The sequence below is a fragment of the Dasypus novemcinctus genome, chromosome 2, assembly GCF_030445035.2.
Source record: "Dasypus novemcinctus isolate mDasNov1 chromosome 2, mDasNov1.1.hap2, whole genome shotgun sequence".
NCBI classification, from domain to species: Eukaryota; Metazoa; Chordata; class Mammalia; order Cingulata; family Dasypodidae; genus Dasypus; species Dasypus novemcinctus.
Genome location: NC_080674.1, coordinates 12,856,681 through 12,869,641, shown reverse-complemented (window position 1 = coordinate 12,869,641; position 12,961 = coordinate 12,856,681). Strand labels below are relative to the sequence as shown.

Below are 12,961 nucleotides of genomic sequence, written 5' to 3'. Positions count from 1 at the left end.
TCATCTCAGTCCATTTTCAAACGTTTTCATTACCCCAAAGGGAAAAATCCCATACCCCCTTATATTAACTTGTTGTTGTCCCTTAGGATTGAAATAATATCTTCTTGCCATTGCTGCAAATATTACAACTTATAATTATCATCCATAAGTTACATTAGTTCTATTTTTCCCACATATCACTATATTCTTAGCACTTTGTGAAAGAGCATCCTTGTATTTATACTATTAACCACAATCTTGGTATAATTTTATGTTTTTAATAAACATGGTTCAAAAGTCAAAATGATATTAAAAGTCATCATTTACATCCTGATACCCTCCAACTCATTTCCATCCTCTTTTATCAGTCACCATCACTATTTTAGGATATCTCTTACCATGCTTCTTTACGCAAAACTATCAAACATGCCCACACACTTACATTCCTATTTTCCAATCTTATAGTCCATATATGCATTCTATATATACTTCTGCAAAATTTTCCCACTTAAAAATTTAAATTTTTAATGTCTGCATGTCAGTTCTTAGAAATTTTCCTTTTTCTTTCTGTAACTCTAAAATTTGACCAAGTGTTCTCTACTGCAAGGTATGTATTAATAGATAATTTCCAATCTTTTGTGATTACAAATAATGCCATACTAAATAACCCTTTTCATATCATGCTATGTAATTGCCAAAGAGTTTCACATTGTCAATTTCTGGGTTCTTGTTTATCTCTACAAAGAAAGCTAAAAAAATGTAGCATAGGGCTGAATAGCATAAAGAAAGCTCATATGAAATATGAATATGGGTAATATTGCACATATAAGACATTTTCATTGTCAATTTCTAAAAGTGTTTCCTCTTGGAGAAATGATATATAATTTTTAGTAAACACTACCAAAATCATCTTCATAGAAGTTTTCCCTATTTTTCCCATTTTTGTAGAAAAATACAACCTAGGTGCTGTTGGTGGCTATGAAGACTATTGGTTTTCATATTTTAATTTGCATCTTACTAATTTGGAGAATTCTTACCTTTGTTTATTGTACTTTTCCATGTCTATGATAAAATGCACTACCAGTAAAATTATTTTCTTTAGTTCACCATTTTTTTGTATCTATCATTTTTTTTTCAGATTTATTTATTTCTCTCCCCTACTCCCCCCCCCCCCCAGTTGTCTGTTCTCTGTGTCCATTTGCTGCATGTTCTTCTTTTTGATCGCTTCTGTTGTTGTCAGCAGCACGGGAATCTGTGTCTTTTTGTTGCATCATCTTGCTGCGTCAGCTCTCCCTATGTGCGGGGCCATTCCTGAGCAGGCTGCACTTTCTTTGGCACTGGGTGGCTCTCCTTACAGGGCGCACTCCTTGCACATGGGGCTCCCCCATGCAGGGACACCCCTGCATGGCAGGGCACTCCTTGTGTGCATCAGCACTGCGCATGGGCCAGCTCCACATGAGTCAAGGAGGCCCAGGGTTTGAATCACAGACCTCCAATGTGATAGGCGGGCACCCTAACCGCTGGGCCAAGTCCACTTCCTCTATTGTTTCTTTTTATCTGATTGTGTTGACTGACACTTTCTATTTTGCCACTCATTAGAAATAGTGAAAAACTTCCCTTGCTACTGACTTTAGCAGAAATATCCCAAAAATTACTATATTCAATATAAGTCACTATTCTTTGTGTATTAAGTGCATTTTTCAATATTTTTTGCACGCTCTGTACTTTAAAAAGCACAATTATCTGTAAATATTTGGTAGAAATTCCCTGTGAAACCATTTGGCTTTGTAGTCTTTAGTGTAATTCTTATAATACATATTAATGGAAGGCATTCTGAAGCAGCATAAAATTTTAAATGTTTTCATTTTAAAAGTAGAGTAATAGTCATTTAAGGAAAATTCTATATTTGATTTATACACACTGAATTTTTGTATTAATCTAAAATATCCCAATGCCATATTTTCTTACACTTACAGCTTTTGCATATATATATATATATTCCTTTTTTTTTTTTTTTTTTTTTTACATCTTTTTACCCTATTATTGAAGTTTGGACCGTTTTTTGTTGTTGAAAGAAAAATAAGGAATTTCAAATTGGACCTTTACTTTAGTAAAAATATTAGACTTAGAATGTCAAAGGAAGGGATCACCCATTACTTGAAGCAAACAGCTGAAAATATTGCTAATAAACGAGCAGTACATGCGAAACACAGACTCTCAGAATAAAGTAAGGGCTGTGCTTAAGTTATTTCGGGAAGCTTTACGTTCAGGGATTAGTGTATCCTATGGAGTGGAAGGGTTTATGAATTGGCTTACTTTTGGCTGAGGAACCTGTGACTAGTGTGAGAGTCTTGCTGACCGGCTAGCTTTCACCAGATGTGGTCACTTCAGTGAGGCAGTTGTTTGTTCACTTGCATATTTTCAGGAGAATGACCATAGTCTGGAGCCACATGTGAACAAAGAGATGAAGCTGTCACTGGTTGAGACAGGTTTTATACGGGTTTTCCAGCTCTTTGTTCATGGCTAGGAATTATGATCAAAGGGCAATTCAATCTTTCCTTGTTTTGGGGGAAGACAATCATTTTATTTTCAAATTATCAAGTAAGCAAGAAATAATTTCCTGCTCTTTAATTATATAGTAGCTTTAGTAATTTTGAGCCTCACAAAATTTCTGGTATTGGTTGCTATTTGCATGATTTACATCTTAAAGGTGTATAATAAAAATATAGGCATTTATTCAACACAAATGGGAAGTTTTAACAAATGTAGAATTTGATTTGCCCCACTGTGATGAAATGTGTTTGTGAAGGGTCCTTGTGGCATACCTTTAACAGGTTATAAAAGCCCTCTATTAAAGAAAAAGCACATATTTTCAAGATTTCATATATTAATATGTACTTAATATTCTTTTGCTGTTTATCCTTTTATTGAAAAGGTGTTTTATCAAAAGTATATGAATACAGAAAGGGAGTTAATAAAAGCTAATAAGATAATTCACTTCTACTTATTTAAGAGAAAAATATTGTTCACTACTGTTCTGTATTTTTTATTTAATCTACTCAAAAGAAATGCATGCATTTGAAATTATATTTGAATTATGACATTTAGAATTACATATTGTCATTGTGCACTCCAAATGAAATTTAAAGTACTTAGTATGTTATTTGCAATAAACCTGAACAACCATATATCATGTGAGAAGAACATTATTTAATAAGCATTTTCCTGATCTAATTTTTCATTTCTATCAACTGACTGTAAAAATTTACCATGTTGCATTTTTCAGTTTTATAATATCTGATGGATTTGAATTACTGTGGACTGAATCAAGCTAATAGAATTCATTGATCACTGAATTTTTTTGGAACAAAAAACCTTAAACTACAGTTGAATGAAGAAACTAGAACTAAGCTGAGTTTTCATAAACAAATTTACAACCCCATATTACAGATGCTATTCAAAAGCTCTACCATACATAATGTGCGACATATTGTGTGGAAATACTGATAACGCTCTTGGCAGGATTTCTCCATCTTGATACTGTTGACATTTGGGCCCGGTGATTCTTAGTTGCCCCAGCAACTAATCTATTCTGTGCATTGTAGGATGTTGAGCAGCCTCCCTGGACTATACCCACTAGATGCCAGTAGTACCCCTTGCTCTGGGACTCTGATGATATGAACATCAATGAAGAGTAGCCAACAAGTCAAGAAAATAGTTCACCCACCATCCCTGAGTCAGTTTGTCAGTTAAAACTAACCTGTTATTAAAATATTTCATTCCATTTCGTCATTTTTATCCAGTTAGAATAGATAATAAAAATGAAGAAGCAATTCCTAATAATATTAAGAACATGAGGTGTATAGAAATGCTTCTATCCACAAAGCATTTACAGAGGGAATATATATTTAAATGAAAGAATACAAAAAAATGTGAATGAGTCAAGCAATTTAGCAAGTGGAAAGTGACATTCCTCTGTCATTTTCTTTCTTTTGATTGCCTTCATCCGGTTTAAGTATTAATGTTATCCTTTGGCCTTGGAAAGATTTGGACATTTTTCTTCATTTTATAAGGTTTGGAATGATTTATGGAGCATCAAGCTATGCTGTCTTTTGAAGGCAAAACTCCCTGGGATCTGTGCTTTTATGAAAAGTTTGTTAATGACTAGATTCAAAAGGGTAGAATTTAGGAAATTACATTGTCATGAGAAAATAACAATTTTAATATTGTTTTCAAATTTGTTTATGTAAAGGTTTAAAAGTGTTCTCTTATTTTTAATACATTTTATTTCAATAGTTACTTATTCTTATATCTTTTTTCTATTTGTACTCTAATCTTATTTTTTTTTAATTAGATTTCTTAATTCACCATAATGTAAATCATTGACCATGGTTGGTAGCTATGTTTCAGTATTTGTACATCAGTTGTAACAAACATACCATCCATGTATAAAATGTTATCAATAGAAGGGGAAAGGCTAGAGGATACTGGTTTTTTTAACTTTTTAAATTATTTTGTATGACTTTCTATATCTCCCTGAATCTACTGTAGTTTCTGCTTTTCAGAGTTGCTAGGTCATCAGATACTTGTGTCTTCTTGTTTATATCTTTACTGTGAATTGTGGCTTTAACATTAAATATGTCTTTCCTTGGCTCCTTTAACGATTTGGGGTTGCATTTTTCTTGTTTGATATCAAGAGCCCAAGCCCTGATTTCCCTTCCTTCCATTTTTCTGGTACTCCTTTTCCCATCCCTTTATTTTAAGTTTTTTCCAAATATCTTGTCAGATGGGGTAACTTTTTATATGCCACATATAGTTGGGTCTTTCTTTGTAAGTGAAATTGAAAATTCTTTTAAATAGTGGATTAATATGACTTTCATATATTAATAAGAAAGATCAGGTTGATGTCAGCTGTCATTCTTATTACAACTATTACTCTGTACATCTTGTTATAATAGATTGCTATGTAATATAATACATATACATATTGTGTTTTCTTTAGTGAATTAAGTTTATTCACTTTTTTAGTAAATCTGAGAAGTTTGAAGTCAGCTCTGTCTTATTATTCTGTTACAATTATTTTGATCTATATTACATCATGTTTAATCTGTTTCACCACATTTAATGTATTTTCTTTGTATTTTTAAAAATTCTTTTGGAATTTAAACATGTTCATGTTCTTGTTCTGGTCACCACCTTTACGCTTACACATTTTAGGGATCCATCCTCCCGTGTCTTAATTTAACCTTTAACTGCTGCCTTGTCAGTGTCTCCGGTGTCTTCCACTCCCACCACCTGTGTCTACAGTTAGTGAGCTTCCTCTTCTTTCCTCTCTCCACACTCTTCCCTTCCCATTGTTTCGAAGGAATTATTACTGCTTTGACTGTACCTATAGTTTTTACATATTATTTTCCCATTTTTCCATGATTAACTGTATTTAACACTCAAACTTTGCTACTTTGCTAAAGTCTTAAGGACTTTGGATCTTCCTTAAAGATCTTTAAAAATAAAAATATATTATTTAACATTAAAAAATCTGTAATAATAGATATCTTTGTCCCCAAATATGGGGGAAAATAACAACATTTCATCACTTAGTGTTGGCTATAGATTTTTTGATTTCTTGAAGATACACTCCCTTTTTTTAGATTACAGACATTCCTTTCTATTCCTAGTTTGCAAATAGTTATTCTTTTTATATGAACTTGCATTAATATTTTAAAGATTTTCTAAATATATTTGTTTTCTATTTTATTCTTATTGTGTTGTCTAATTTTCCAATGTTTGAAACAAATATGTCTTCTTTGAACAATCCAGTCTTAAAGTGTTATTCTTTTAGATGTCTCTGGATTCAACTTGTTAATAGTTTATTTAGAAATTTCACATACAAATTCTTTGAGTATCAGTGTAAAATTTTCTTTTCTTAATAAGTGCTTGTATGGTTTTACTCTCAAGCTTCTGGCTAGCACGTAAAATGAGTTGGCAAGTGCTCTCTATTTTTTATATTCTGTGAAAGAATGGGTGGATATTAATTGTACTTCTCTAAATCTTTGGAAGAATACAACACTAAATCATTCTGGCATAGAAGGTTATTGTTGAGCAGACTTTTAATTACAATTTCAAGTTCTTTAATACAGATGGCATTATTCAGGTTTTCTATGTCTTTGGTATTAATGTTGATAAAGTTGTATTTTTCAAATAATTTTCCATTTCATATATATTTTCAATTTTCTTGGCATAACTTTCCTTACATTATCTTCATATTTAATTTATAATATCTGGAAAATCTATGAAAATGGCACTCATCACAGATTTCATTCATTGCTAATAACAATAATTTAATATCAATCATGTTAGCACTTTATCAATTTTATTGGTCATTTCTAAAAATTAACTTTTCCTTTCTAATTTTTTTTATATTATGGTTGTGCTTTTATTTACTGGTTTCTAGTCTTGCTTTTATTTACTGGTTTCTAGTCTTACTTTTATTGTTTCTTTCTTCCTCTTTTCTTTGGCTCTCATTTGTGCTTCAATTTTTTTAGTTGTTCATTTGAAAGCTTACATTATTTTCAACCACTGTTCCATATTAATATATGAATATAAAATTTGTATTTTCCCAAAATGCTTTAGTTACACCCCAGAAGTTTCAATAATCATATTTTCATTAACAAAAAAATGAAATAAAATAAAAACAAATAGAGACCTAAATAAACTGAGAAATACAACACCTTAATAGGTAATATATCAGATGGATTTTCATGGAATTTGAGAATAGAAAAGTCACTCCAATAGGTAATGTGATTTTGAAAAAACAAACAGTGAAAACATGTCTAAAGATGTCTCCTACTATCAGAATGTATATCAATATGTGTGCAAATGATAGAGAAAATATCTGAAATTGTTTCATTGGTCTATGCTCATTGGGCAACAGTGACCATCTCCATGGAAAGCAATGGAAACAGCCTTGAGTAAAAGGGAATTTTAACTTTATTTAGTTGGTTTGACTTTTTCTTAATAATGATATATTCACATTAATTCTGGCAATAAGCAAGGAAATATATGAAAAAAATGTGTTGATACATATTAAGATCTTTGAACAATGCTAGTCTTTTAAAAAGCAGTCAAATCATTTCAACAATAATGTGTAATATGTAGCTATAGGCATGTAGATATTTTATCCTTTAACCTTAGGGGTTAGTGTGTATATTAGTCAGGGTTGTCTAGGGAATCAGAATCAATAGGGGGTATATGTAAATAGTATGAGCTTTTATAAAATTCTTTCATGTGAATGTGGGGATGCCCAAGTCCAGATTACACAGGAAGGTTGCAAATCAGAGGCTCTGATTAAGGTCATATCAAGGTAACTGATGTGTATGCATGAGTCATTGGTTCCCAAAAATGTTGACTGGGAAATTCTCTCTGAATGCTGAATTCATTTCCCCTTTTAAGGCATTCAACTAATTGATAAAATGTCATTCATTGCTGAAGAGCAATCTCCCTGGTTGATTGTAGATTTAATCAGCTATTCCATGCAGTAAACTCACTGATGACTAAATCCCATAAATGTCCTTGTATTACAGTTAGCCCAGTGCTTGCTTGACCAAACAGCTGGGCACAATTACATGGCCGAGTTGACACATTAGCTTAACTATCATAGTCCATACCTTGTCAACTTGGCAACCATATACATCACCTTAAACCATACTTAGTCTCTAAATAAAAACAATAACAGATACACATTTATATATGTCTGCCACCAGTATTCAACTATATAGTGTACAACCAGAAATACATTAATTCCCTACAGAATAGGGTGCAAATCCTTGGGTAATAGTCACTCTTAAACTTAACATCCTTAAATATCATGACATGAAACTAATACAACTTCTCATATGATAGGGGAAAATGTTGGGGAAGAAAACAAAAAAATTCATTTTGTATACATATACAATCATACTCATAATAAAACAAGGCAGAAAGATTCATGACCATTACAGTCCTCCTTTCTGTAACTGGTCATGTAGACAAAGTTCATATTTGTTACTACCTTCACCCCTACCCATTCAATGTTCCCTTTACCTTCAGTAAGAACCTCAGCTTGCCGTTTTTCTTTGCCTGGTGGGGTGACCCAAACTCTCATTCTTAAAGATTCTGGGCCATTGTTAGTCCTGCTTAGATTGGGTTGTTGCAATTTTCCATTGACTTTAATCACAAGGCATGGCAGTACTAAGAGATGTCCTAGAAGATTCCTGTATTCCAGGCAAACTCTTCTTTACCCTCATTATGTAGATGTAGTCCTATTTCCCCTTGGTAGTTAGTATCAATCACCCCAGCCAGTACAGTAATTTCCTTCTTTGCCTGTTGATTCAGAGGAAAGAGGAGGCCAAAGTGGTCAGGTGGCAATTTTAATTTACAGTTCAATAAAATCATTGTCTTCCTTAGTGTAAGCACATCTCCTTTTGGAAATAAAATTTATAGATGAGCAGAACTTAAGGTTGCAGGAAAAATAAACAAAAATTGTCCTAGTGGTTCACTAAGGATAATAGTGAGTGGTGCTACTTCCATTTTCCACCCCTTGATTCCTGGACCTATGAATCCTGGCTAGGGGAGAAACAGCACCATAGAATGGATGCTAATTTAGAGCATACACAGCCTCCTGGAGAACATCTGAGCCAGCTCTGCAAGGCACTGCCCCCTACTTGGTGCATAATTGAGTCTTCAAAAGGCCATTCCATCTTTCTATCAATCCAGCTGCTTCAGGATGATGGGGAACATGGTAAAACCAGTGAATTTCATGAGCATGTGCTCATTCCTGCACCTTATTTGCTGTGAAATGGGTTCCTTGATCAGAAGCAATGTTTTGCAGAATGCCACAGCAGTGGGTAAGGCATTTGGTAAGTCCACAGATGGTAGTTTTGGAAGAAGAATTGCATGCAGGGAATACAAACCCATATCCAGAGTATGTGTCTATTCCAGTAAAACAAATTGTTGCCCTTTCCATGGTGGAAGTGGTCCAGTGTAATCAACCTGCTATCAGGTAGCAAACTGATCACCTTGGGGAATGGGCCATATCAGCGGCTGAGTGTGGGTCTCTACTGCTGGCATATTAGGCACTCAGCAGCGTCTGTAGCCAAGTCAGCCTTAGTGAGGGGAAGTCTGTGTTGCTGAACACATGCATGACCTCCATCCCTACCTCCATGGCTATGTTGTTCTTGAGCCCATTGGGAAAAGACAGGCATATCTAGAGAAAGAGGCTGAGCATTAGCCACAGAGCAGGTCATCTTATCCACTTGATTATTAAAATCTTCCTCTCCTGAAGTCACTCTGGTGGCCATTCACATGGGACACAAATATTTTCATGTTTTTTGCCCACCTGGAAAGGTCTATCAATTGACAAAACTCTTTCCCAGACCTCTTTGTCATGAATTCTCCAATCATGTTCCTTCCAAAACCATGACCATCCATTGAAACCATTAGCAACAGTCCATGCATCACTGTATGAATGCATCTCTGGCCATTTCTTCTTCAAAACAAAATGAACAACCAGGAGCACTGCTCGAAGTTCTGCCCACTGTGAGGATTTGCCCTCAACACTGTCCCTCAGAGACATCCCAGAAAGTGGCTGCAATGCTGCAACTATCCACTTTCAGGTGGTACCTGCATATTGTGCAGAACCATCTATAAACCAGGCCCATGGTTAAACTTTTAGTCTCTACTAAGGCCCAGTAGCAGGCCAAAGCTGTTTCTCAAAAGGAGAGTAGTTATCTGCAGAGGATGGCAGGGCTTTGCTCTGAAATCCTAAGTGTCTTCATTGTGATTCTCCTATAGGGGCCTGCCAAAGGCTCCAGACAGCATCTCTATTTGCCACTGAAACTTTCAGCACCATTTGATCTAATGGATTCCATGGCCCAAGTCGTAGTGAAGCTTGCACAGCAGCCTGTACCTGTCACAGAGTCTCCTCTTATTCCAGTTCCCAATCAAAACTAGCAGTTTTTTTGGTCACTCAGTAAATGAGTCAGAGTGGCACACCTATGTCAGGAACATGTTTCCAAAGTCTAAAGAGACCAACTAAGCCTTGTGCCTCTTTCTTGGTTGGAGGATGGGCCAGATGCAACAACTTATCTTTCACTTTAGAAGGGTATCTCAACATGCCCCACAACCCTGGACATCTAGATATTTCACTGAAGTAGAAGTCCCCCGAATTTTTGTTGGATTTATCTCCCATCATCTCTCACACAAATGCCTTACCAATAAGTCTAGAGTCTTTTCTACTTCTTGCTCACTAAGTCCTATGAACATGATATCATCAATATAATGGACCAATGTGGTGTCTTGTGGGAAGGAGAATGATCAAGGTCACTGTGGATTATATTATATCATAGTACTATAGAACTGATAACCCCTGAGGCAGGACAGTGAAGATACACTGTTGGCCTTGCCAACTTAAAGCAAACTGTTTCTGGTGGTGCTTACTTAAGGCAACTGAGAAAAAATCATTTGTCAGATCAATAGCTATATACCAGGTACCAGGGGATGTGTTGATTAACTCAAGCAATGATACCACATCTGAGACAAAACTGCAATCGGTGTCACCACCTGGTTAAGCTTATGATAAATCTACTGTCATCTTCTAAGATCCATCTGTTTCTGCACAGGACAAATAGTAGTGATGAATGGGAATGTGGTCAGAATCACCATTCTTGCATCCTTCAAATCCTGGATGGTGGGACTAATCTCTGCAATCCCTCCAGGAATCTGGTATTGATTTTCATTTACTATTTTGCTAGGTAGGGGCAGTTCTAGTGGCTTCCACTTGGCCCTTCCTACCATAATAGCCTTCAATCCACAAGTCAGGGATCAAATGTGGGGATTCTGCCAGTTACTGAGTATGTCTAGTTCAATTATGAATTCTGGAACTGGGGAAATAACCATAGAATAGGTCTGGGGACCCACTGGAACCAGTGTGAGACAGACCTGAGCTAAAGCTCCATCAATCACCTAAGCTCCATGAACCTCTACTCTGACAGGTGGCGCACAAGGACAATTTGGGTCTCTTGCAATTCACATTACTTCTGACCCAGTGTCTAATAATCCCTAAAGCATCTGATCATTTCCTTTTCCCCAATGCACAGTTCCTCTGGTTAAAGGTTGTAGGTCTCCTTGGGGAAAACTGGAAGGAAGTTTAACAGTATAAATTTTTGGCAGGGTAGCAAGATCCTTCCCAAAGAGGATCAAGCCTTCTCCTCATTCAAGGGGTTCTGGGTCTATAAACAGTCTCAAGTCTGAGAATTGATTATGGGGACTTGATTTTCTATGTCTCTAATTCAAGTTAAGGTTTTGATCATTTGACCTAGAACTCTTATGCTCATACAAATCCAGAAAGAATTTGGTAGATTGCCTATCTATTTCACTTCTAGGTATCCCATGGCTTATTAGGCAACACCATAATTCTATGAGACTGACTATTTGGATTGCTGCTTTCACTGCAATAGCCATGCCCACCTTGCCTTTGGGGATTAATTGTCCCTGCTTGACTTTTACCAACCCAAGATCCGATCATCCCCATAATGTTTAAGGATCCTAATTCCATTGCAGTCCCTCCTACACTAATCTGGACTACAGAGAAGAGCAACCTCAGAGATCTTCAGGGAACATTGACTTAGTTTTACAAATTTATTACTCCAGTCTGGGTTAAAGGTATGTCTTCTGGACATTCTTTGGTTCTGTGGGCAGATCTTAAATGGTAAATCCATTCTAGCATTCCAGTCTCTCTAAGTCTTTGAATTCCCTCTTCTACAGCATAACAGGGCAAATCAGGCATCTCAAACTTAGACAAACTATGCCATCTTTTGGTCCATATTTCAGTTAGCCACCAACTGTTAGAGCCCCAACTCCTTGAGCTACAGTGTTGAAGACAGAAATTCTGCTTTCTGGGCTTATATCAATAAGTTCAGCTTGATCCAACTTTATATTCCTTCCACCATTATCCCATACACTTAGTATCCATTCACATGCATATATCCTGATTTATGTCTATATAAGTTGGAAATCTCATGCAATTTTTTTAGAGTATAATGTACTTCCTCCTGGGTCATACTTTGCATTTCACCTTTGGGGGCTTGTTGTGATCTTATACTAATAATAGGTCTCAAAGACAGGAGGGATGGGTCAGGAGAAGGGTTAGAAATGCCTTGCAAACTACTTACCTCAGGGCATTCCTATGCATTTTCATCTGGTAAAACAGGATTAATCTCTTCAGGCAGGAGTTGGAAAGCAAGTTCCTCAGGGCATAATGGAGATTGGGCAGTACAGGCTTTAGTTTGGCTAGTACCTACCTCAGGGCTGGGAGGAGGTCTAGACTCCCTGGGGCAGACCAGGGGCTGAATAGTGCAGACTTTAGTTAGGTTGATATTTACCTCAAGACTGGAAGGAGGTCCTGATTCCCTGGGGCAGGCTGAGGCTGGGTGATACAAGGTTGACATTGTGTGGTCTCCACAGAGCAGGCCATCACAGATTTATCTAGCAAAATCTCAGCAGAATTTAGGGTTTTGGTGTCTCCACCAATATTACCATCATCCCATATATCTCTATCCCAATCCTCAGGGTTCCACTCCTTTGCAATCAATGCCTTCACTTTAACAGCAGACATCTTGCGAGGTTAAATTTTAGTTTCCTTATTCTATTCATGAACTATTATGGTTAATAATCAAGAAAATGTGGCATTGGTGTGGAAAAAGTGGCCGTGGTGGCTGCTGGGTGCGGGGAATGGAAGGAAGAGATGAGATGTGGAGGCATTTTTGGGACTTGGAGTTGTCCTGGGTGGTGCTGCAGGGACAATTGCCAGACATTGTGTGTTCTCCCATGGCCCACTGGATGGAACGTGGGAGAGTGTGGGCTATGGTGTGGACCACAGGCCATGGGGTGCAGCAATGCCCAGAGATGTACTCACCAGATGCAATGGATGTGTCATGCTGATGGGGGA

At 36.3% G+C, this 12,961-nt stretch overlaps 1 pseudogene; it reads right to left on the bottom strand.

The window, feature by feature from the left end:
• Nucleotides 1-12,628, bottom strand: part of LOC105746268 (heterogeneous nuclear ribonucleoprotein D-like pseudogene) — a 197,583-nt pseudogene extending 184,955 nt beyond the window's left edge.
• Nucleotides 12,629-12,961: the final 333 nt, after the last annotated feature.